General features: G+C 48.8%; 1 long non-coding RNA gene across 1 annotated transcript in view; it reads right to left on the minus strand.

Annotated features, from left to right (window-relative positions):
- Positions 1–4,838: 4,838 nt before the first annotated feature.
- LOC146835328 (uncharacterized) overlaps positions 4,839–25,313 on the minus strand; it is a 54,508-nt gene continuing 34,033 nt past the window's right edge. Inside the window, exons 2-3 of the long non-coding RNA XR_014960717.1 lie at positions 9,188–9,280; positions 4,839–5,034 (exon numbers count right to left, since the gene is read on the minus strand). This is a non-coding gene — a long non-coding RNA (uncharacterized LOC146835328). The remainder of the gene's footprint in view (positions 5,035–9,187; positions 9,281–25,313) is intronic.

Below are 25,313 nucleotides of genomic sequence, written 5' to 3' on the forward strand. Positions count from 1 at the left end.
GTACCTTCCTGCTCCCCTTTAACTCAGCAAGATTTACTCTCTGCGAGTGCCGCATATCTGCATCAGGGGTGTGCGATCTAACTCCGAAACTATCCAAATGACGAACAAACAGCCCGATTCTGCTCTTTTAAAGAAAAACCCCTCCCTCCTGACCAGTACCCTCCTGCCCTTTCAGGCCACCAAGGTGTTACTCTGTATGTATGCCACATAATTGCATCTGGGGTGTGTATTCGAACCCAGAAAACACCCGTCTCCGTAAAACGATGAACGATGTCCGATTCTGCTCTTTTAGTGACAATCGCCCTTCCCTTTCCCTGTACCCTTCTGCCCCTTCAAGCCAGCAAGATGTTACTCTCTACGCGTTCCGCATAATTGTATCTGGGCTGTGTGCTCGAACTCAGAATCCACCCGAATCCTCAAGACGAACTAACGGAGCCCGATTTCGCTCTTTTAAAGATAACCGCCGCCCTTTCCATTCCATAACATGTACCAGTAGTAGCGAATAGTGGGCACCGACACTCGTTTTTGGGGACCAGAACTTATTTTTTTCCATCAGATTTTGACGCAGAACAAGAGGGAGAAAGTTAAAGAGGAGGAAAGACAGGTGAAGAGATAGAAGGGAAAACAATGACAAAGGGAGAATGCGGGGATGAAAAAACAAGCAAGAGAGAACTAAAGGGAGAGAGAGGTGGATGAAGGAGGGGTGAGGGAGAAATGAGACCAGGTTGGATTAGCATCCAACAATCCACAGCATCTGGGGCGGATTCCCAAGTAAAACGTTTGCCCCAGCACTTATAATTTTACAAATTGAGCACTGTCTTGCCACACTACCACCGCCCCTTTCCAAGAATGTTATTCTCTAAGAGTGACACATATCTGTATTTGGGGTGTTTGCTAAAACCCCAAACTACCGACAAGACGGTAGAGCCAGCATGAGTTCCAGTGGAGGTTGCAGCTACTCCCAAGGCATGTCATGTGCCTACCTTCTACAGGGGTGTTGGAACCCCGACATTGCCTGAGTCTACAGGGCCTGACCCTAGCTCGCACACTCCACCTACACGCCGAGAGTACAGCATGGCATGGTCTGTGGGTGCACTTGAGCACCCCCTCCCCCCACACCCAGCTGCTAGTATGCAAGAAGGGCACATTGGCTCTGAACCTTCCAACCACCGACCACCCTTTGCTGCCCCTTCCGCCCGCCCATCCGTCTTGTACTGCCCTTTCTTCAGCCCTCAAACAAGGATCCCAAAGCCGGAGTATGTCACACATCAGGTGTACACTATGGCCGCAGTACATGAGTGATCCGGAACCTCCGAAACTGTCCAGATCTGCAGGAAGGAGAGGGGGGCCTTGACGTTGCCGTGTCACATATATCCACCCCACCTTCCTGTTGCACACCCCCATCTGCCCGTATAGCGCAATGGGACATATATGTCGCACTTTAAGATTGCGGCATGACCGTTATTTTTCTGCGAGGGTCCCCAGCCACAAAATCATCCAATTTAGCAGAATTGACAAACTTTGTGTCGCCCTGACCCACCGGTTCCAACTCCAAGCCCTCGGCGCCCACTGTCCTGCAGCGGTCTTCCACGAGTGCAAATGGAGCTGAAACGGGTTGACATAGCACGGCGACCCTGGACAGCACAGAGTGGAGTTCGCAGGAGACACTGAGTGGGTTTTCCCCGTCGTTTCAACGGGGGAGCCAGGCATTCTAAAGGGCACCCAGTGGCCAGTTTGAACATTGTTACAATATTTGGTCAAATGAAAAGAACATATCCTTTGCAAAGAGGAAGTTGTCGTCATTGGCAATCTTGTACCCGCAGAAACACTCCTATAAAGCTTAAAGTTTAAAGGTGAATAAATCCCACAGAGAACCGGTACTCATATTCTGTATCGCCCCCTCCCACGGTAGGACACGAACCTTGGAGTGTGCGAGTATATTCCACTCTAACGATTCACTGGTGAGTGTTGCTGGGATCAGAATAAATGATAAACGGGGTGAAACCTGCCCTGCACCCTGGCTGCCTCCTCGCCCCTGTGCCCACCCCTGCCAGACCTCTTCCTGCTGTTACACAACGGGCTGTTCTGTAGCAGGCAGCTGGCAGCAGAGCCAAACCCGGCAGAGCAGACACGGGGGAAAATGGCTGCTCCCACACCGCCATTCCGGAGAAAACACATTGAGTCAACGCCCTGTTCCTGCCCTAACAGCACCCGTCCGCCTGCCCTGTACCCACATCACCACCACAGCCGTTATTAGGCAGGTACCCCTCAGACGAGGACAGTGTAGCACATCTGCGCCCCGTAAACCCGCTGCTCTATGCCACTGCCCCCAATGTGCGGAGACACGCCAGGTGTTTGCCCCACCCCTTCTGCCATCCACAGGCAGGGTTCTGTTCGCACGGTGCCACCTGATGCCCACCCAAACCGGATACTCAAGGATTAGAGATCTTCACCTGTGCCCAGCGGCGCCAGCTAGTCACTGGGCAAATCTCCCCAAATCTAAAGATGTGCCTCCTCTGAAGATGCAAACCTCCCCCGTGCCCCAGCCACTGTAATGACAGCGAGTTATTCCATGCCAGCCCCAGGCAATGCACGAGGGTTCGAATGGCTACCACACACGGGGCACCACTGACTGCTTCCTGCACAGCGCCTCTCCCTGGTAGGTGGCAGTACACCACAGATCGCGCACTAGGTGAGAACCTCACAGCTAAGGAAGCTCGTGCTTAAAAGACACCGACGACGCAGACTGGCTGAGGTCTGTCAAATTAACGTTTCTCTCAAATTGCCCTCTCCACTGAAGACATCACAACTCCATTTCCCCAACTCTGCGTATTTCAGTACTTTCGTACCCAGGTCAGAACTGGAGAATAAAACAAACGTGTCCATGCAAAAAATGCTAAAGTGCTTTTTAGAAATAAAATTATTTTTAAAAAGGACCCACTCGCTCGATCTAGTCTTACAGGCTACTGGCTAGAGGGTTGCTGCTGCACACTGCCATTCACCGCAGTCATGCTTGCTGTTTGGTGAATGACTTCCGCATTCTCAAAACCTACCCAGAGTCTAGAGTATTTGCCAGGCTGGCAATCTCACAGCCCGCGCTGTGTTTAGTGTGAGACGCCATTCTGCTCCCGAGTTCCAGTTTCACTGCCTGAAGACTTGTGCAACGACGTTGCCCCCTGCAGGTTGCATGAGTGTTGGTCTGAATGAACAAGCTAACTTCCCTCAATATCCTGCAGTGCCCTGCAGCCCCAGTCCTGGAGTGGGCAAGGTAATTTTTGAATAAATGCAGTCGTTGTTGTTCGAGTATTAACAGCATCACTACTGCTAACAGGTGACCTAGCTGAACAGTGTAATATGTGCCTTAAGCGTTTTTTCTTTTCCATTTTCTATTCGTAATTAATTTTTGCATCCCGCCTATTCCACTGATACAGATAGGACACCGCTGTCATTCTGCATGCAAGCGCCTAATGCAACATTCTATATATGCATGTATTGTATACCCTAAACCTAGGTGGTAAATAAGGGATTACTGTAGTGTACACCGTAGAGGAGCGGGGTGACTCAGGATCGTGCACAAAGTGGAGGGAAGAGGAGGCGGTGTAGCGTTCATTCTTATTAAGACCCGGGAGGTGGTGGGGGAACTCAATGCTCTTCATCTTTTGTTAAAACTTCCAATGCACAACATTTAAAAGGCACCACATTGCAGCCGCAGGTCATTCATAAAAAGAGCTGCTCATTTTGGCACTGGGGATCCAGGTTCTACCAACATCCTGTGATTCAGGTCGAGTCCGTGCATATAAAACTGCCCGAAAAAAATGGTGCAGAGAATCCGACAACATTTTATCGTGAACACGTTCCCTTTCTGATAACAGACACAGGACTAAGTGGAGTCAGTTGCCGCCACTGCAGTTCAAGACACCTCTTATTTGCAGGCCCAGCACACAGAATAAGTGCTTAAAAATGTCCACGTGCAAAGGATCAAGGAATTTTAATGTGCCTGCCATTTCCAATTTCCCCCGTCCCCATGGACCAGCCACCCACAATGTCAGAGCTGGTAAAGCAGAAACTACTCTCAATAGGTGAGCAGAGCTTCATCAGATGAGTGCAAGGATTGGAGAATGAGGGGGTTTACCTAAGGGCAATGACCTGTGGGGGGACACAGTGAGAGAAATGCTAGATTCGCCAGTCGAGTTGAAGATCCTAACAGGAAGAACAGGGTTTCAGCGCAGCCGTTGTACATAAGGGAGCAGGAAGAGAACACAAGTAGCCTGCAAACGTGAGGGCAACGCAAGTTCTATTGGTAGGCTGGAGGTGCTGTATTTTCAGAGCCTTCAACTCTATGTGTTCTTGCAGAAGTTTGAATTCACTGCTTTCCTAGCATGGCTAAATGCCTCCTCCGAAGCTTGTTTTCAAGCAACAGGAGGCATTTCCAGGCCACTTTCGACTGCTGTACTGCTGGGACACCCGTCCTCTCCCCCTCTCTGGATGCTCCTGCTGCAGGCCCTGTTCTGTGACCTTCTGTACTGCAGAGCCCATGTACCTAGTAGTCACAGATGCTGCACCGCAAATTTGGAGTGAAACCAACTTTTAATAATGCGAGACCTATTGCATTGCAAATGCTTGTTTTTAAAAAGCCAGCACGGTCTGATCATGTTGCATATAGCATGGACTTGCTTATCATTTAAAATATAAAATATAAAAGAATGTGCAGCAGCTCTGACGCACGTTATGGCTTAACCTCAGGCCAGACATGCATAACAACGGAGGGTTCGGAGGTGAAGGGGGCTCAGATTGGTGATCTGACTTACCAGCATAACTGCAGAATCCTCGCTTCAACTTGGAAGCACCAGTCATCGGTGGGCTTAAGCCTCCGTTCCTCCAACTAGCGAGACACACACCCTACTCCGGTGCAACTAGCGGACATCCAAACAGAGAATCACAGCCATGCAGGCGCATACAGAACTTGTCAGTAACGTATTATCAGTGTTTCAGGGTGGCACTTTCACCGAAAGTTACTTGATGGGGTCCAGGAAACTGAAACAAAAATAAAAAACAAAATCACGAGGAGGAGTCCACTGATGGAGGCGTGGCCAGAACAATGCTATTACCATGCTACAAACTTGACAGTAGTGTTAATAAAATGCACTGTGATAAACGCTCTGCCAGACAGGAACTCGCCCCTACGTACATGCACCATAATTACATAAATACATTTTTTACAAACTGACAAAAAGGCCCAAACGTAGGTGAGCTGTGTGAATATTATCACTGCAGATAGTAAAACAGGGAAAACAGCAAGGGACTGGCAGCATTATACACAGGAGAAGAAATGTCCCAAGGCAGCCATGATTGTGTTTACGTTCAGCACAGGCATGGAAATAGGACTATGGGGCACTTACGGACCATAATGCGTGCTGCAGTCCAGTGCCAATCTGATCTTTAGAGATGGTACAGACACAGCTGTCGGTTTAATGTTCATATCAGCTGCTAAACACACTAAGAAGTGTTGTAGGATACTGAGGGGGTGAGTGGGACAGCACAGGGAGAGTAACTGAATGGTGCGAAACACAGCAGACAACGAAAAAAGAAAGTAGTCCCCAGGGCAACAGATAAAGAACCATAGAGGCATGAGACAGTACTAAGTCCCTGCTCTGTGAGAGGTACAGAAGAGAGAAAGGAAGGACAAAGAGGCAGGACTGACCACTAGCAAGTAAGGATTTTTAAAGGATACTGAGAGAGATAAATGAAAAGCAATGGCACGAAAGGGGATGGACTTCAAGCGCAGAGACCGATTACAGCAGCTGCACTGTCTAGCTCGACCTAAAAAGGAAATCCCTCTGCTGTTTACAGCAGAGGGATTTGGTGGTTGTGTGCAGAAGACAGAACCATTCCGTCCTCTGCACCGAACGGGTTAACTATGAGACCTAGTGTGCATCAGGTTCAGTTTTCTGTAGTCATGCATCCCATTCGGTTCTGTTCTGGGAAGTGCAGTCTTTTTGTAACTACGTTTAACTTGGATGCTGATAAAGCTAGGGATGTAAGGCATAATACTCAAGACTCTGACTCTACACTTCGAAAAATCTAAATTCTGAGAATTCATACAACAGATAATGAGAACAAACAGATGCCAGAAAAGAAGCAGAAAGGGAGGGAAAGAAACCCATTGGACATGGCATGAGGCAGGGATGTCCTCTTTCACCCATACTCTTCCTGATTGCCCTAGAGTCCCTCGCATTTACCATATTCTCCTCAAAAGACATTTGGGGAACTGAAACCATAGCTGGAAACCTGAAAACTATGCTGGATGCGGACTACTACCTCCTTACTTTAGCCTCTCCAGATTTTTCGATGCCAGCACTGATGTTCTCCATATTAGTTTTTACAGCGTTTTCCAGTTACGAAATTAACTGGACCATAAGTGACGTCTTACACACTACGATCTATACCACGAGGGAAGCCCTCCATGAACATTTGTTTCTGTAAATCCCTGCCAAGTTGAAATATCACAGAGTATTGATTACTACCGACTATCGAATATAACTGTACTGCAGTGGTGGCTGGTGACATTTGAAAGTGGTGAACGTAAAACAATTGTGAAACTTCACCGTTGCGAGCGAGCGTAGCGAGCGAGCCCGAACCACCTAAGGGGGGATTGGGGGGTTTCCCCCCCCCCAAGAAAATTTGGAAAAAAGAGTGGACAAATGGTGCATTTTCAAGCAAATTTGAGAAAGCAGGGAGGTTTAAAAAGCAATTGTGAAAGTGCAGTTATTACATTAATAAAGAGATGTCATATAACATAGGTAGACGCTTACTTCAGTATAACCACAAAGCTTCATAATAGACTTCGCGATACAATGCATTTCTGAGTACCTCACAGATGCTTTTTATTTAACAAACAATTAAACAGGTTGCAAACTAGCAGCATTCAACATATTGTTCACTTTTTGTAGATAAAATCAGCATGTCTATCTTTAAGAGCAGCAAACTTTTCAATAACTTGAATGTTAAAGTCTGGTATTCTCTTAACTAGGTCTCTCTCTATAGAGAGCATAGCTAAAGCATTCAGTCTTTCCTGAATCATGGTGTTCCTCAAGAATGTCTTTATTCTGTTCAAAGTGGAAAAACATCGTTCCGCCTCTGCTGTTGTCATTGGAGTGGTTATGACTATTTTTAGTAAAGCCACTGTCTCTGTAAGTGACTTTTCCATGTTAAGGTTCCGAATCAAAGCAAGCAAAGAAATTGCACCAGTGGCCTGCCGATATACACTCATACTGTAGAGTACAGTTAATTCAGTTCTCAAATCCTCTTTGTTGAGCATAGGGTAAGCTTCCACAGCCTTATTCAGTGCTTGCTCAGGGAAGGAGTTATCATATTTTGCAAACAAATCACTTTTCAGTAACGTGGCACTCACCAAATGGTTTGTAAAAGAAAAACGTCCCTTTGCCTGCACAGTTATAGTGTCACATATCTTTTGCAATTCGGACCAGACTGCTGATGTTTTTTCTGCGGTTGGAGAAAGTAGAATCATTTGGCAGTCTGCTATCTAAATTGTCGACCCCTTCTCTGACTTTGTTAATGCAGGTAACAAAGTCAGTGGTAGCTCTTTCCACACAGACAGTATCTATTTCACGTTTTTGTAACCTCTCATATAGTACGTCAACATGAGGCATTAGGTCATGAAACAAAAACAGCAAAAACTGGAACTCCCTGTCTTGCAGTGTTCTAGCAAAGCCACGGGCCTCACTCCGAGTTTTATATTCAAAGTCATCATTGGCTTCTATGGTGTCGAAACATTTTTCAAGGTCAACCCTATGTTGGTATATTAGGCTGATTGTACGTATGTGAAAATTCCAACGAGTTGGGCCTCCCTTTGGAATCCTTCTGTTGACAATCGTATGAAGTACCTCCGTTCTTTGGAGGGAACGTGAGAAGAATGCTGCCATTCCTCCTACATCCATAAAGAATATCTGTGCCTCAGAGATCTTTCTTACTGCTTGTTGCATAATCAGATTAAGTTGGTGGGCATAGCAGTGCACATAATGGGCATTAGGGTACACATCTCTAATTTATTTTTGTACTCCACCGGAGGTTCCACTCATTACTGCAGCACCATCATAGCTTTGTGCTATCAGTTTTTGTTTTTGAGGCTGCTCTGGAAAAATCAAGTTTAGTTCTTGTAGAATAGCTGAAGAAATGCTTTCTGCACTAGAGTCTTTTAAATGTGTAAAACCATAGAACCTCTCCACAACTCTGCTGTCATTGTCAAGGTACCGAAAGATCAGTACAGACTGTGTTTTAGTGGCCACATCAGTGGTGTCATCAGCCTGAATAGCCACAAAGTCGGTGTTTTTCAACTCTTGCACGATATTGCTTTTTACAATATCTAGCATGCACTCAAGCAGTTCATTTTGTATTATTTAAGAGGTGCCCTTGAAGACTGTAGCACTTGCTAGATGTGCTTCCATTTCACGGTCTATGCTTGCTATTAAATCCACAAGGCCTCTGAATATACCAGGATTTGCGGAACTTTGAGATTCATCATGCCCTCGTAATGCCAGTTCAAAAGCACCACAGAAACTAATGCAATCAATGATTTTTGATAGTATGTGTCTATTCCTATCAACTGCTTCATTGTGTTTCTTTATTGTTTTGCGGTAGGCATCGCTTATGTGGGCTTCAATCGATGCGTCTCCCAACATTCCCAGTCTCGTCAGGTTTTCCATATGTATTTTTGTGTGTGCATGCTTCTTTACTTTATCTGACAGATGTTTCAAGTCTTTCACTCCTTTTTTTGTCCAAGGAATTTCACCACCAAACAGCAAGCAGGGGAAGCAGAACAGAGTATTTGTTGAAGTACACCCTGTAAGCCAATCAACTTTTGTGTACCGGGTGTTTGAGAAAGAACGTGTGTAAATCTTCCCTCTGTCTTGGGAACTTTGTTGTAGGTTTAGGTCTGGCCGGTGGGGTCCTAGTTGTTTTACAATTAGTTTATCTTCACGTTTCAGTCCAATGAACGGCTTTGCAAGTAATTGCTCTACTGTATTCATGGTGTTACCAATGTTAATGTTACCTGTCAATAATCAAGTACAACGTATGAGGTTTGGTGCATGTGGAGGCCACCCACCATGTAGACAACTTACATAGCCCTTAACAACTAGAATGTAAAATACAGCAGCGGTTTCCTTACCTTAAACGCTGGGGTTGTTGACTGTTGTAGAGGCGCAAGTGCAGCAAAGGAGGTTGGTGCCTCTTCTTCTTTGCTTTGAGGCTTTACCAGATGCTGAAAAGCAAATATAACAAAATGTAGTAGTGTCACCCAAACACATAGACTGTTAATCATAAAGAACCACAGGCCTCGGATCATACATAAAACAGATTCATCCTGTGACTTCAGTGTCAAGTTGTGCAGACGTTTTGTACCTATTGCACAATACACATTGTCTTATTTGTTAAGATAGGAGTCGAAATCTTAGTGACAATTGGAATGTTAAGATATCTGTTTCGGAATCGATCCGGGCAACAGATGCCCAAAAATATGCTATTGTGGGTGTAATTTATTCTTTATTGTAATGCCCATTTATTTAGCTGGGGGGGTTTGGGGGCAGCGCGGTGGCGCGGTGCTCATGACGGAGCCACTCCGTCATGAGCCACGGTTGAGCTGTGCTCATGACGGAGTGGTTCCGTCATGACTCCGCCCATGGCGCTAATCGCCCGCACAGGCGGGGAATTAGCGCCGCGTGGGCGGCGCGCCCGCCAACGGCCGCAGCATGACGGAACCACTCCGTCATGAGCACACGGCGACCGTGGCTCATGACGGAGTGGTTCCGTCATGAGTGGGGAAGGGGTTAAAGGAAAATGGGATGCGTCCAGAAAAGAAAATGAGGATATAGGTACTCCCTTGCCAAATCCCCTTTTGCCGTACATTATCATAATATGCAAACTTCCCTGAACAGTTGCATGCGTGAACATTGTTTGCGAGGTATGGCCTTGCATACAAAGTAAACGACATGCAAGAAACCAGCTCAATGCTTTTTGTATACAATTTCTCGTGAAGTGATCACTGCTGCTAGTGAAGCGTGGTGACGCCATTGTCGACTAATTGCCTCCTCACTGATGTGTTTCAAGGCCTACAGGTTTCTAAGTAACATAACATAACATGTGTATTTGTAAAGCACACGTTCACCCATAGGTCTCTCGGCGCTTAATAAGAGATGTTAATTGTTACCCAACTCAATGGTACTCATTTTATCGATCTCAGATGGATGAAAGGCTGGATGGACCCGTCAGGATTTGAACCTGTGACCATGAGGTGAAACAGTCCCCTGCAGTGGATACATTAGTCCACTGAGCCACCAGACCCGGCCAAGTGCACCGGCCTGCAGCCCACAGTAAAAAAAAAAAAATCAGCTAGGTGGCAACCCTAGTAATAGACTGACTCGAGCCCAACAGGGGCCGAAACTCTTTAACTCTTGTTTCCGTGAGGCAGAAAAAAGAACATCAGAAAAGGTCCCTCGTGGGGAGGGGCAATATTTCTAGCTTTCTTGTACCTCTTTGTTTTGTATCTCGAGGTGGACTCCACCTCAGTAGTGAGTTAGTGACGAAGGTAACAAGGACAAGGGGACGTGCAGGCAATGCAACAGATGTGTAATAAGCTCATAGAAAGCACTAGAGCAAGACGTTACCTGGCGCGCAGCTCTGGTTCTCTGTGAACTCAGCTGGACGAGTTTTATTGTCCCGCTGGTTATCCGGGCCTCCCATCTGGTGTACGTCGGGCGTGTGGACTCCGTGAGGGAACAATGGCATGTGTTGCAGTTAGCGCTCTAGCGTCCGACGCTAGAGCGCACATGTTGACAGCGTTATGCGTACGCCACGACGGTGGCGTACACGCGTCTCTATAAATAAAAGGGGGCGTGCCCGGTTGGGCACTCGCACCGAGACCCAGTACCTGTGTGTAGTCTCTGTCATTTGCTCCGCAGCCGCTGCTAGGCCCGCGCTAATTCAAAACGCAACAGCATGCACAGTAAATATCTGGCACAGTTCAAGGGCATGCAAACAACGGGGGCACTTGCTGCACATGAGGAGGCGAGGCACGTTGCTCCCAGAAGGAAAGTGTCCATTGCTAGAGAAGGGCGCTACTTTAGAACTTACTATTGACATTTCTTTCAAGCCTGTCTACCAGCCCAGTGAATTAAGTTCCAAAATAAATTATACTGTTTCCCAGTGTGGGCTCAGCCCACACTGAGAAACAGTATAATTTATTTTGGAACTAAATTCCTTGTTTCCAGCACAATAATTTGATGAACTGATATACTCTTGTGATGGTTCTACTTTTGGCCGGCAGAAGAATGTTGTCAGTTGTCGATTCGAGTAGCAATTTAAATGCCTGTGTTCAATAAATTATTTTGCTCGTTAGTGTTTACTAAGCAATAAAGTTATTAGACTTGTTTTTTTACTATGTTTTGAAACGGTTGCACATTTCTTAGCAGTGGAATTATGGAATTCAGTGAGCTCTTTTAAAGTAGTTAGTGCCATATGTATAGGGATAGTCACTCACTTCACGGTGCTGAAGGGCCTCTTGCTGCTCTGAGCGGGCGCTCTATCTAATTATTGATGAACGGGTGGTGGGGTGGTGCAGACACACAGCAAGGGCAACCTCGCAGACCCCATTAGCGGCACTGTTCTGGAACATGTGTTCTAGTGCCAAACCTAGAACTTTAAACTCCAACTCGAGTCCGACTCAAATCCCACGGTTACGTTTGTGAACGTAGCAAGTTGCAACCCATTAAAATTATACTTTCGCCCAAATACGCACGCACGCACAAAAGAGACACACACATACACTGCGAACCTCACAAATAAACACAACACTCATAAAGACACACTGACACGCTTTTCGCATCAGACCGACTTGTCTGACAGTCTTCTCCCACCCCATGTAAAGACAAAAAGTGCAGGTTTTAGCTCACATTCTTCCCCAATTGCTTCTAATTTAAATCCTTCAACAATACCTGCTTTGAAAAAATCGTAGGGAGTTGATAATGATAATGATTAAAAATGAAAATTACCGGATGACGGATCCCCCTGGTTGAATACAGTATTTTCGTGCAATACATTTAGTTAACACAACTTTTCTCTACATGGCTTGTGCGGGTGATTCGGGGTTAGCGCATGGACAGGTTTGCATACGAAGCATTTTTCCCTAAACAAAATCTCACGTCGTCCTTGTGTACACACATGTACACTCACATCATCAATACTGTTTACATCAAAGGACGGAACACACTGGCACTGGCAGGCCGTGCTGCTCGCTTTTAGCACATTGTGTGCTTCACATTAAAGTCATATTCCTCATTCAATAAATACAATGTAAAGCCACTAAGTCACCCGCTCTCACTTGCAGCGCAGAGGGCACCGACACGTACTGAACTGCAAGTGCAACAGCACGGATATACAACTTTGATGTGTTACAATGGCACAATTGCATTTAGGCCGACAATTGTGGCAGAGTTCTGTTAACCTAAAAAAGACATCACACTCAGCGGGTGTCGGTGAACTTACTTGATAGTTTATTCTTCCCACACCTCATGAACATATTAATTTCTCAGCACCAACAGCTCCAAGGCATGATTCATGATCACGAATCCATACTGTGTAACACAGCAAGGCATGGCTTCCTTCACACCTGCGATCAGAGACACTGCACTGATCTGATCTCACACACACTGCTACTACCATTAGACGTAGACACACAGCAGAGACCACACCTCGCTCTCACACACCAACTGCCACCCTCAGGCCTACAGCAGAGATCAGGCCTCTCGCACACTAACGGTAACGTAACGCTCGCTCACACTCACAGGCCTGCTCTCCGCTGTACCACAGTCCACAGCATACCCCCAGCCTCTCGCACATGGCCGCACATCTGCTACTACTGCGCAGATCAGGCCTCGCGCTCACACCGTACTGTTTGTATGTACCACACACTACCTGTGCTTGCATTTGCATTGCAACTAGTAGTGAGATGTGCAAGGGCTGCTGGGCTGGAGATGCAGTACTGCGGCGGAGATATGCAGTAGAGGCTAGAGGACTGACCTGCTAAGTCCGGGCAATGGGCAGCAGTTAATCCGATCCAAGAAATGATCGATGTCTCGATGAATGATGAATTGAATCGCGTCACGGACGGTGTCTCACAGACAGTCTAGTTAGTTAGTAGTCTTGACTCTCTCCACGCGCTAGTCTCGACTACTAAGAGTGAGAGGAATTTGCCCAGCAACGGCACAATGGCCAATCACTGCATGGCTCAATAATAAACCATGACACTGATTGGCCATTGCTACGTTAGGCACTGGGCGGGCCCTCCCACCCCTGCGGATTGCAATGCAGTGCCAACTCCAAGTAAATTATACCCCTCGGCTGCAGCAGCCAATCCGGACGCAGATGCTGCTGTCGTAGGATGGGCATGAGCAGGCAAACTCGCCGCTCAGTCAGTAAATTCTTAATTCGGTGGTTAAAAACCATCATAAAAGAGTACACATTATATACAGTTAAAATAGTATTAAATCATCATACAGAAACATTGACTGAATCTATGTATATAAAAATAATTCATTATTCACAGTGAGTCCACCTTGGTAGCTTAATGGAAATAGCGGGTGAGGAATCCTGCCAGGTTCACAAATGGTTCTAACCTCTGGTCACCCTTAATCTTAGTGCAAATTTCAAGAAACTTATGACAGAACACAGTGTTAACGGGTCACTAGCCCTTTGTAGGAAGGTCAATGCCTCTTTGGCTCGAGTAAACCTGGCCTTTTTTAAAATTTCCTTTAAAAATCTACGTCTTCGGGTTGCATAAAAAGGACATAGGAGTACAAAATGAAGGGTGTCCTGCGGAGACCTATTGTCGCAGCCGCAGGCACCCTTCTGCTCAATTAAATGACTAAAACCAGCTGGGTCAGCTAACAAATATGATAAAAGATTGAGCCTAAAACGTGACATTAAAAACCTTTCTTGGGCATTATACATAACACAAAGATGCGGTTCCATCCCTTCAGTGGTTTCAAGCCTGCTATAAGCACTCACTGATCGTTTGGCCCCTTCCACTGTAGTTCTAACAGACGATCTTTGGTCCAAAAAAATTCTCTTGAGTTTAAGCTTATCCTGTGGTGTAATCACTGAAGGGTTTGAGTAGAACTCCTTGCAGCCCATATTTTCCAGGCTAGTTTTTACATAGTTAAGCCATGGGATGTTCAGGCTTTTATCTCTTCCAAGGCAATCTTTTAGGATCTGCCTACTCAACGCAGCTTCAGGGTTTGTCCAGGTTTTGAGCCAGGCCAGAATTGGTCTGAATTTTATCATATCCTCTATGTAAGGTCTTCCTAATTCTCTGTGTACTATGACAGCTCGAGTGCTATTAGGAACTTTCAGTATTGAACGTAAAAATTTGTTTTCCTCCCTTTGCAGTGAATCAAGATTTATAAAACCCCACACTTCTGAGCCGTACATGGCTTTGGAACAACACATTGAGCCATAAAGGTTCATTGTTTGTTCCGGACACCAACGGCCAACTCTCCTCCCGTAACCCGCTATAGCACCAGTTGAGGCCACCAATTTGCCACCCCTTTCCTGTACCAAAGGGGCACATTTCAGTGACTCATCAAAGAGCAAGCCTAGGTACGAGAACGATTGCACCCTTTCTAGTGTGTGATTTCCAATTCTATATGGGAAGCTGGTCCGTGGATTGTGACCTGCCGTCATTACATAAGATTTTTTTAGATTGACAGACAGTTCTAGCACGTCCATAAATTTGACAAACCCATCAATTAGAATGTGCAAGCTTTTGGGGGTTCGCGCCAAGAGAACCGCATCGTCTGCGTACAGCAGCACCGGGATGTTGCGTTTCCCCACCCTAGGGCAATCTGTTTTTAAATTGGTCAGGGACTGTTCTAAATTGTTAATGTATAACAAGAATAAGAAAGGGTCAAGTATGCAGCCCTGCCTCACACCACTTGTGCATCTAAAAGAATCAGTCAACCCCCCTTCCTTATTGTAGCGTACTCTGGCGGAAGTCTCTCTGTGCAGTTCCCTCAGAGTACAGATTAGACCTGGGTCAATTCCCAGATGATTCATCATAGCCCAAAGCTTGTTCCTATTAACGTGGTCGAATGCAGCAGCCAAGTCCATAAACCCCAGATAGATGGCTTCGTTGCTGGTTTTAATATACTTTGCGACCAACATATAGAGGTTCAAGCATTGGTCACTGGTAGACCTTCCTATCCTAAAAGCGTACTGAACGTCCGAGATGATATTTTTATCCTCGGCCCATTCAGTCAGGCGATTCAGTATTGCTCTTCCTAGGATTTTAGCTGTAACGTCTATCAGGGAGATTGGACGATAACATTGGGGGTTATCTCTGTTGCCCTTTTTAAAAATGGGTACTATAATAGCCAACGACCAGGAACGGGGCAGACCAACCCTAATGGCCGCATTTATAACTCTGGTTAAAATGGGGGCCCATAACTCCACGTTACTCAGGAACAAGTCCGGTGGGGTCCCATCTGGGTCCTGGGCTTTATTTTTAGTAAGTCCCTCAATGCCCATAACAATTTCTTCTAAGGTAAACTCCAGTACCTGTCCCTGGGTAACCAGCCCCATCTCCTCTGTCCGGTCTTCCTCCCCATGGTTGTACAGGCCCTCAAAGTGGGCTGTCCACTGCTCCGGCAAGATGTTTGTGCCAATCTCGGGGGCGTTGTTGTCTTGAAAACAAGGGGTATTTATTAGTCTCCAAAATTCCGTGATATCCCTTTTTTCGGAGGCCTCCCTCAAGGCCGCCCACGCTTCCCCCTGCAGTGCTACTTTCCTTCTCTTCTGCTCCTTCCTATATTTTAGTCTACACGTTGTGACTTTCACAGTGTCCCTAGGTTTACTGCCAAGGGCTTTTTTTTAGCTCCCTCAAGGCTCGTGTACAGTCCCCATCGAACCATCTCGTTGTATTCGAGTTGGTTTTCTTTGGGGCCTTGGTCCACAATAGCCCCTCCACCAGGCTAGTTATTTGGCCAAATGCGTTTGTTAATCGATCCCCTACCACAGAGAGATCTAAACACTCATCAATGAGTGATTTACCTTTATCCATTAAGGACCGGTAAAATCTTTCCCCGTCTAATTTTGCCCACCTAAGTCTTCTACCTTGGTCCGTCAGTCTCTAGGTAATGCCCCCTACTGGATTGGACTTTTGTTTCGCCAGGTACACAAACTCCATTACCAAGGGATTGTGGTCACTGAAGGGGCTCCACTCAATTCCTACTTCAGTGATCCGATTCTTTAAGCACCTGGAAGCAAGAATATAATCTATGTAGGAAGAGCACCCTCTCCCTTTAAAGGTGGGGGGGGGGAGAGTGCCATCTGGCCCCAGTGGCATCATATCAACCGTGTGCTCCAGGTCATAAGATTGAAGGAGCTTACCCAGGTCTGTACCCCTCGATGAGTGAATAAAATTAGGACCTTTTTTCATTGGGCATTGTGACCAATTCACATCAATCAGAAACAACAGGGGGCATAAGTGGCAGTTCAAATCACCCATTACTAATATCAATGAGGCCGCGGCCCCGTTAACAGGCGCAAGCTCATGGCTCAGTCTGGAATCTAATTCCCCCAGAATGGGAATATCATCTCCGGAAAGACCTGTGTTATACACATTAAACAACACGAGCCTTAACCCTTTACTCCTAAAGCTCAGAGCCTGGATGTTCCATGAGAACCAGTCCGCACTGGTCCATTTGCCTTGTATTTTTAAATCTACATACATGGACAATCCTCCCTTGGCTCTACCTGAAGTGGTTTTCTGTGCTAGGATAAAAAAACATTTATACCCAGCCATGTGAAAGTGGGTGTTGTCTGTTACCCAGGTTTCTTGCAAGCAAATTATGTGGAAGTGGGCCATGTACTGCCGCCAGTCCTCATTGTCAAATTTACTTGCAAGACCTGCTATGTTCCAAGAAATAGTTCTCAGTCCCTCTTCCGCAATGTTATCTTTCCCTGGCCCAGTCATACCTTGAGAGACATTAACCAACCCATCTTGGTTCCTAGCATGTGGCCTCAGAGATTCCCTACCCTGCAATGTTAAAGCTGGGGCTATAGCTCCTGTCCCTGAGATTACTTGCGGTCGTCCCTTAGCGATGGAGTTAGAGGCTTCCGGAGTCTTTACTAGGCTCCAACACCTGCGCTCCCCTAATGTTGACTGTCTATCCTCTTTGACCAAAAAGTGTGAGTGGTGTCCCCCCTCGGTTTTTCGAGCCTCCCCCAATCAATGCATCCAAGTCAAGATTCTTATATTCTATGTCGGCCTGCTTTTCCGGGGTGTGTGGGGCGATTAGTCAATCAGTCTCCTCTAGAGGCCTTAGTGGGCTGAACCTGTTTACCCAGCATGGGTGTCCCCCTGCCCATATCCCTGCCGTTCCTCGTGTGCAATCTGGGGTCCTGTTTGAGTACAAGTTTGGTCCCTCCCAACTTCTCCAAGTGTTGTACTGCCCCTCCTGTATTTCATGCTGCCTTAGGTAAAAATAACTAAGTGACAGAGGCCTTATACCGCTCACACGATTAAGTGTCCCCTGTCTGAGGATATGCTCGACAACCCCCCTATCCCTAAAGTTAGCAATAATACAATTGCCTACGATGTTTTGGGGTCTGGTTCCTATCCAGTTCGCTCTTCTAACCAAAAGGATTTCCCCATCTTGGTTATCTGCTAATGGTCTATTTTGGGTCAACCAATGAATGAGTTTATTTTTTTAACTCCTGGCGTGTTTCTCTCTGCTCGTGTTTTAATTCTGGGACCCCAGCAAAAACTACCACCAACGGACATGACTCAGGTGGTAAATTTACAGTAGGTAGAGCCTTGGTGGAGTTTATTGTGGTAGCCCTCTCTACATTGTGTACTGTTCTTACATTGGAATCAGCAGATAGTTGGGATCGCTTATCCGATTGTTGCACACCTGGACCATTAATTGTGTGTAATCCTCTATCATTTGGGTTAGTGAGCTTATCCACATGTAACTGGGGAACCGGGACTTTGTGGGTCTGTACAATTATTGATTGTGCGTCCCCTGTATTACTAATGTTCTTCTCCCTTAGGGACACTAAATTAGTGTCTGGGGTATTTATAGAATTACTTGATTCCCCTACTGGGCTGCCTTTTTTCTCCCTATTTTTTAATTCACTCAGGATTTTGTCCAACCTGCTTGCTAGCGGCTTCATCTGATTTACAATAAATGTTTCTAAGTGAGCTTGTAAATCTGACTTAATTTGGGTCAACCATATTGGTTGGTCTACCTGATGAGATGTCTGTACTGCTCGCTCTACCCCAGTATTGTTTCTGCTCGCAGGGTGGGAGGAGCTCACTATGCTGTTTTTAGTCCTTCGCTTCTTTAGGCAGCCTTTCTTATTTCTTTGCATTGTAACGCTTTTGGCTGCGACTAAGTCCTCCCTTTTCCTTGTAGTGGTCTGTTGGGCACACGGGATATCCGGCTCGCTAGGCTCTGAAGGGCTGAGCGGTGAGATTAACACAACCTCCTGGTCCTGATCTTGGGTAGCGACAAGTGGGTCAAATACTGGGGTTAGGGACAAACGTCGCTCTGTGCGCTCGATTTCGCTGGACACAGCCCCTAGCGCTCTTTTAAGCATACGGTCAATAGCTGTTGGCTGCATAATTACAGGGAAAGGTGAACTAGTGTCAGCTTTATACGCCTGGGGAACAGAGGGAGTGTTGAGCTTTGCTCTTGTCGAGCGTGTAACCGTTTTGCCTGCCATGCTCCCAACAACAAATAATCACTCCCCTTGAAGGTATCGTAATGGTACTTATTCACCCCACGTTAGTCCTAACCTTCACTACACCCAGCCTGGAATAGATACAGTTTTATCCCCTCCTCCCCTATCACAGCATGCGCACAATACAATACAGGCAAGATGCAGTAGCAAGTGGCAGGGTCTCACGTAAAGAGATATGTATATGATTTTACAGTCCCTGAGTCAAACAGTCATAACTCACTGTCAGGTCTCCAGATATAGTAACCAAGAGGGGTGGCCCGGCCCGACCCCCTCTGGCCCCTGATGGCCACAGACGGCCCGCCCTTTGCCCGGGCTTGGCCCGCGCGCGGTCCTGCGACGCGGGGAGTGTTGTTGTTTTTAAAGCGCCTCCAGGCGCGACTGCCAGTATGACAGCTTCCGGTATGGGGGCAAAGGAGTCTGGGAGTTGTGGTCTCCCCTCCACACAGCGGCCACGAGATTCACTGACGCGGCGGCGGGAGGGAGACCCGACCAGCAGCAGGGACGTCGAAAGAGGAAATGCTCTGCGAGGTAAGGACACAGTTCTTTGATCTGCCCAAGGTAACAAATGTATTCGAGCGCCCGCTCCACCAGGAGTGTTGTTGCTTTTAAAGCGCCTCCAGGCGCGACTGCCAGTACGACAGCTTCCGGTATGGGGGCAAAGGAGTCTGGGAGTTGTGGTCTCCCCTCCACACAGCGGCCACGAGATTCACTGACGCGGCGGCGGGAGGGAGACCCGGCCAGCAGCAGGGACGTCGAAAGAGGAAATGCTCTGCGAGGTAAGGACACAGTTCTTAGATCTGCCCAAGGTAACAAATGTACTCGCTGCTCATTTTGCTCCTACTGGGATCTGCTGTTTTGGGCACCTCCCCCAGTCACCTTGTGCTTGCTGTAGCAAAGCCACTATGCGCATGCTGGGTTCCTGGCCGAGGAAAGGCAGCCGGCCAAACCCAACACGCGCACGCCATGTGACCACACGGCGCACATTGTGCGAGGCCACGCCCCATTGAAAATCAATGCTGCCTGCCTCCTGCCTAACGGACATGGAGTCCGAGTTGTTGTCACGTGACGTGACACCGCGGCCGCGAGTGATGCGAGCGCGCCGATTTAAATTATTAATACAATTTCAACTTTGAAAGTTGAAATTGTATTAATAATTTAAAGCAGCGCGCTCGAAAATGTACACAATTAATTAAGTGAGGCAACGCCCCACCGCCCCAACGCAAAAACCGCCACTGCTGTACTGCCTAATCAAATGCACAGGGAGTTCACTAAATGGAGCAATCCACAATTGTAGCTATGGGAACAAGTCCAAACTAAGAACATGGGGTAGAGTCACAGGTTAACTACATTTTCGGTATGCTGCCTATACTGGTCCCGACCAGCATCAGAACTATGCCTAATAGACACAGCCATTTAAACATATTTTTGGGAAGGTGAGACACGAGGACTGGTCATGTCCAAACTTAAAGCCACTACTTCTGACAGACTGAGACTCCCAAAGATAGAAATATATAACGGCGAATCAGCTCTTACAGCAAGCATATCGTGTTGGCACAGATCTGGAACGCACCAAACGGGTACTCCTGGAACAACAACTATGGGTGGGCCACGAGAACCGCAAATGATATATCTGTATCATCCCTCATAGATACCTTAAATAGGACTGCTTTGTGAGATTCACTTAACAAAAGAAGAGGGTCTAGCACTGCAGAAGCAATGCAGGGTGAAAATCTACGCCACCACGCACTCCGCATTTGCTATGGGCAGGGGGTGCTGATTTTAATTCTTACTGGGACCCCGTTTCTCTTGCTGATAGAGATTATAGATCAAGAAGGTCACTCAAGATGGTCGCGTGAGCACAGGGCTCCCCGGACCCTCGCTGCTCCTCGGAACTTATCCTGACTTTATCCTGATATGGTTTACGGAATCTGGAAGATGAAGGCTGGCTGAACACTGACCTCCTTTCAGAAATCGAATCGGACCTGGGAATCCTGATTTATCGTGGTCTGAACTTTTGAGGCCCAACCGACGGCTGTGCCCGGTGCGAGGGTGAACTGTGGAGCCGGGGCGTAATTGAACAACAGCGGCAGCAGCGCTGTGCCAGCGGCCGCTCCATCACTTTCGGTTTCACTTTTGGACTTCAGAGGGGCTGGACGGCGGAATTGCTTGGTGCGGCTGGGTGTTTACTTGGCCTCTGCTTGAGGCCTTTGTCTCCGCCTGCTACAAGTGTACCCATTGCCTTTGGTCCCCTCGCACCGCCACATTGCGGACTCTGGTGCGGCGCCCGTCTGCTGTGCCGGTGCCCCTTCGACCCTTGATCGGCGGTCCCCTTCGGCGAGCGTGGCCCACATGGGGGGCAAGGGGGGCCCCGAGGGGCGTAAGACTAAAACTTCCCTCCCTGGGGGACCGGTCCAGACGAACAACATGGACCGCTACACTCATGGCAGAGGGTCCCCTGGAGCGGCCGGTGCCCCCCCAGACGATGCCGGTGGTGGCACGTCCGTCTCTCCGGAGCTGTCCCTGCAGGACATCATGGGCGCCATTAACGGCATCAAGGAGACCATCGCCACGCAGTACGAGGCCTTGGCCCGTAAAATCGACACGGTGGCTATTGATGTCACACTAATTCGGGCGGATCTCTCTAAAACCAACGAGAGGGTTCAAGCGCTTGATGTGCGGACGTCCACCCTTGGTGCGGAGGTGTCGGACCTGCGGACCACTCTTGGCGACCTCAAGCTGGCCAACGATCAGATGGCCCGGCGGCTGGAGGACTTTGAGGGACGAGCCCGACGCAATAACATCCGTGTCATAGGCGTTCCGGAGTCCTCCGACAACCGCCCGGTTGACCTCCTGGTCGAGGAGCTCATCCTCAAACAGCTGGCCCCCGCTGGCCTGAGTAAGTTCTTTGCCGTGGAGCGGGCCCATCGAGTTCCGGGAGTAGCTAAACTTTTCCACTACAGAGACCGAGATGCGATTCTGCAGGCCTCACGGGTCCACGGCCCGGTTCATCATGAGAACTCGTCTATTAACTTTTTTCCGGACTTCACCTAACTTGTCCAGAAACAGAGGATGGGTTTCCAGGGTGTGAAGCGTCGTCTCCGTGACCTGGGCCTTAAGTACTCTATGCTCTATCCCGCAAAGCTCCGAGTGGAACACGAGGATCAGACTGCCTTTTTTGACTCTCCCGCGACTGTGAGTGACTGGCTGGACTCGCTGCCGGACAGGGGTGACCGGCCTGGGCCCTCTGCCGGTACCGAGGGTGACGGGTCCCCTTTGGAGTGACTTTTGGTCCTTGACTTTGCCACTTTGTACTGTTCGGCTGGATTTTACTTCTTTTGTTCATTTTGTTTCACTATGACCTGTGTGGGGGGCGGGCGGGGACGGGTCCCTTTCCTCCTCCGGGGTCTTTTCGTAGAATGGGGTTTGTAGGGCGACAGGCACACTGCAAGTTGGGGTGGTTTTTTGGACCGCAGGGGTGCAGGGTGGGGGGAGTTGGATTTGGGGGGGGGGGTTGGGGGGTGGGAGGGGTTGTTTTGATGTGTGTTTTTTGTTTTCAAGGCGAGGTACTGATTCTGGTCCAGTTTCGGGTGTTGCGCTATTTGCTGGGGGACCTTTGATCTACTGGAGGGGATGGGGGGGGACGGGTTGAGATTGATGTCATGGAACGTCAATGGGTTGGGGGACCGTATCAAGCGGGGTGTTGTGCTGCAGTATTTGCGTCGTCTGACTCCTGATGTGGTGTTCTTACAGGAGACGCATCTGGTTGGTAATGTTTGTCATGCCATGAACAGGGGGGGATACCGCCTCGTGGCCCATTCTGGTTTCACCACTGGTTCTAGAGGGGTGGGCATTCTCCTGCGATCCTCACTTCCGTTAGAGATCACCAGGGTAGTTCCGGATGATAGAGGGCGCTATGTGGCTTTGACTGGGAGGTGGGCGGGGCAGTCCCTTTCCTTGGTCTCAGTTTATGTTCCCCCGGGCCTCCAGAACTCCACCTTCTCAGACTTGGGTCGCATGCTGCTTGAGCTTCCGGACAGTCTTTTGCTTATGGGCGGGGACTTCGATTCGGTGGTTTCGGGTGACCTGGATCGTCACCCGCCCAGGGCCCTCCCCGCTGCCCAGGCATGGCTCGGCGGACTCTTGGAGACCTTTGGTCTGGTAGATAGTTGGAGATTAATGCATCCGACACAATGTCAGTACACCTTTCACTCTGGGGCGCATGGGAGTCTTTCCAGATTAGACTATTTTCTTATGCCCGCGGCCCAGACTGCCCGGATTCGAGAGGTTAAGCACCTGGCTCGGGGTATCTCTGATCATTCCCCACTGTGGCTGCTCTTTGACACCGGGACGCGGTCTGCAGGGCGGATCGCTCCCATTAACCCTTGGTACCTGCGAGACCCCACGACTCGCGATAGCCTGGTCAAGTCGATTGACCAATATTTCCTTGAAAACGAGGGGTCGGTGTCGTCCTCAATGTCCCTGTGGGAAGCTTTTAAGACCGTACTCCGCGGACATGCCCTCTCCCAGATAGTGGTGGCTAAGAAGATCAGGAATGAGGCGGTGGTGAAGCTGGAGGCTGACATATCGGGGCTGGAGGCGGCCTTGGAGGCGGGTGTCACTCCGGATGGGCTCCATGCCCTCAGCTTGAAGCAGTTTGAATACAAGTCTCTTGTCACTGACGCTGCCAAGACTATGTATAGGGAGCAGCAGGGTAGATTATATGACGCCGGGGACAAGGCGGGGAAATTGATTGCTTGGCTGGATAAGAAGGAGAGAGTGAATCGTGTGGTCCCGGAGCTTGGGGTTTCGGATGGAACGTGTGTGACTGAGCCTGGTGAGATTGTGGAGTGTTTTGCTGACCACCTCCGGGCGGTGTACTCCCCGGTGACTGATAGGGATGAGGATGACTCTCGCCTTCTGCTGCGGGATATTGCTCTGCCCGGCTTGTCCGTCGAGGACCGTGAGCAGATGGACGCCCCCTTGTCTGTTGAAGAGATTGCCACTGCGATTCGCTCCCTTCGCTCTGGCAAGGCTATGGGCCCCAACGGTCTGCCTATTGAACTGTATAAATTACGCCCGGATAAACTCGCCCCTTTTCTCCGTCGTATGTTTCAGGAGTCGCTCGAGAAGGGTTCCCTTCCCGCTGACCAGCGTCTGGCTACTATAGTCGTGATCCCCAAGGATGGTAAGCCACGAGACCGCTGTGCCTCCTACAGGCCTATTTCCCTATTAAACGCCGAGCCCAAGATACTGGCTAAAGTCCTCGCCACTCGCTTGCTGAGCGTTATTTGTGATCTGATACATCCAGATCAATGCGGCTTCATCCCTCATCGTAATACCGCTCTTAACCGGCGGCGTCTCCACGGCGTCCTCGCTAGGGCGGAGTACCTCTCCGAACCAGCCGTACTGGTTTCTTTAGATGCCACGATGGCCTTTGATACTATCGAGTGGCCATTCCTCTGGGCCGTCTTGGCTAAATTTGGCTTTGGGGAGGGATTTCTTGGCTGGGTGAAGCTTCTTTATGCTGGACCAATGGCTCAGGTGGTTGTCAATGGGCGGGTTTCTCAGCCTTTCGCTCTCGGAAGGGGTACTAGGCAGGGGTGCCCGTTGTGCCCTCTGCTCTTTGCTCTCGCCTTGGAACCGCTCGCTGCCTGGCTCCGCTGGGAGCCCTCGATCAGAGGGATCCGGTGGGCCCCGGGCTTCGAGGACCGGGTCTCGCTGTACGCGGACGATATTCTCTTGTACCTCACCTCGCCGCGGCAGTCGCTTAATGTTCTCTTTGACGTCCTTACTTCCTTTGGGAGAAACTCGGGCCTGACGATTAACTGGGCTAAATCTTGCGTGTATCCTATCTCTGGTGGCCCTCCTCTCTTGCCGCCTCGGCTTCCGATCCAAATATCTCGGTCTGGCTTTAAATACCTGGGGGTGTACGTTTCGTTGGATCCGGCGGTTCGCTATGAGCAGAATCTCCTGCTCCCACTTCGGCGTTGGAGGGTGGATACAGCTCGGTGGTGTAAGCTGCCCTTGTCCCCGCTTGGTCGCGCAGCGCTGTTTAAAATGATGTCCCTTCCCAGATTCCTTTATGCACTTCAGAACTCCTTCGACGTCATTCCGGTGGCCTACTTTCGGGAGGTGGAGAGCCTGCAGAAGAGACTGGTGTGGGACGGGCGGGCGCGTATCGCTTTGGCAAAGCTTACTCTCCCCTGGTACGACGGGGGCATCGCGCTTCCTGACATCAGACGGTACTATTGGGCCTCCCAGCTATCGGCCATTAACCATGCCAAGTATGCGCCTGGCTTGAACCCGGCATACGAGATGGATAAATTCCTGCTTCCCGGCGGTAACTATAACAGGGCGCTTTACTCCCGTTCGGTTGGAAGGACCCTTACGGGCCCTACTAGGATTGCAGTGAGGATCTGGAAGGCGGCGAATGTAGCCATGGGCTGGAGTGAGCGTTTAACGTGTGCCACTCCTTTATTCGCCTCAGACCGCTTGGG

The sequence above is a fragment of the Triturus cristatus genome, chromosome 4_2 (assembly GCF_964204655.1).
Source record: "Triturus cristatus chromosome 4_2, aTriCri1.1, whole genome shotgun sequence".
Classification (NCBI taxonomy): domain Eukaryota; kingdom Metazoa; phylum Chordata; class Amphibia; order Caudata; family Salamandridae; genus Triturus; species Triturus cristatus.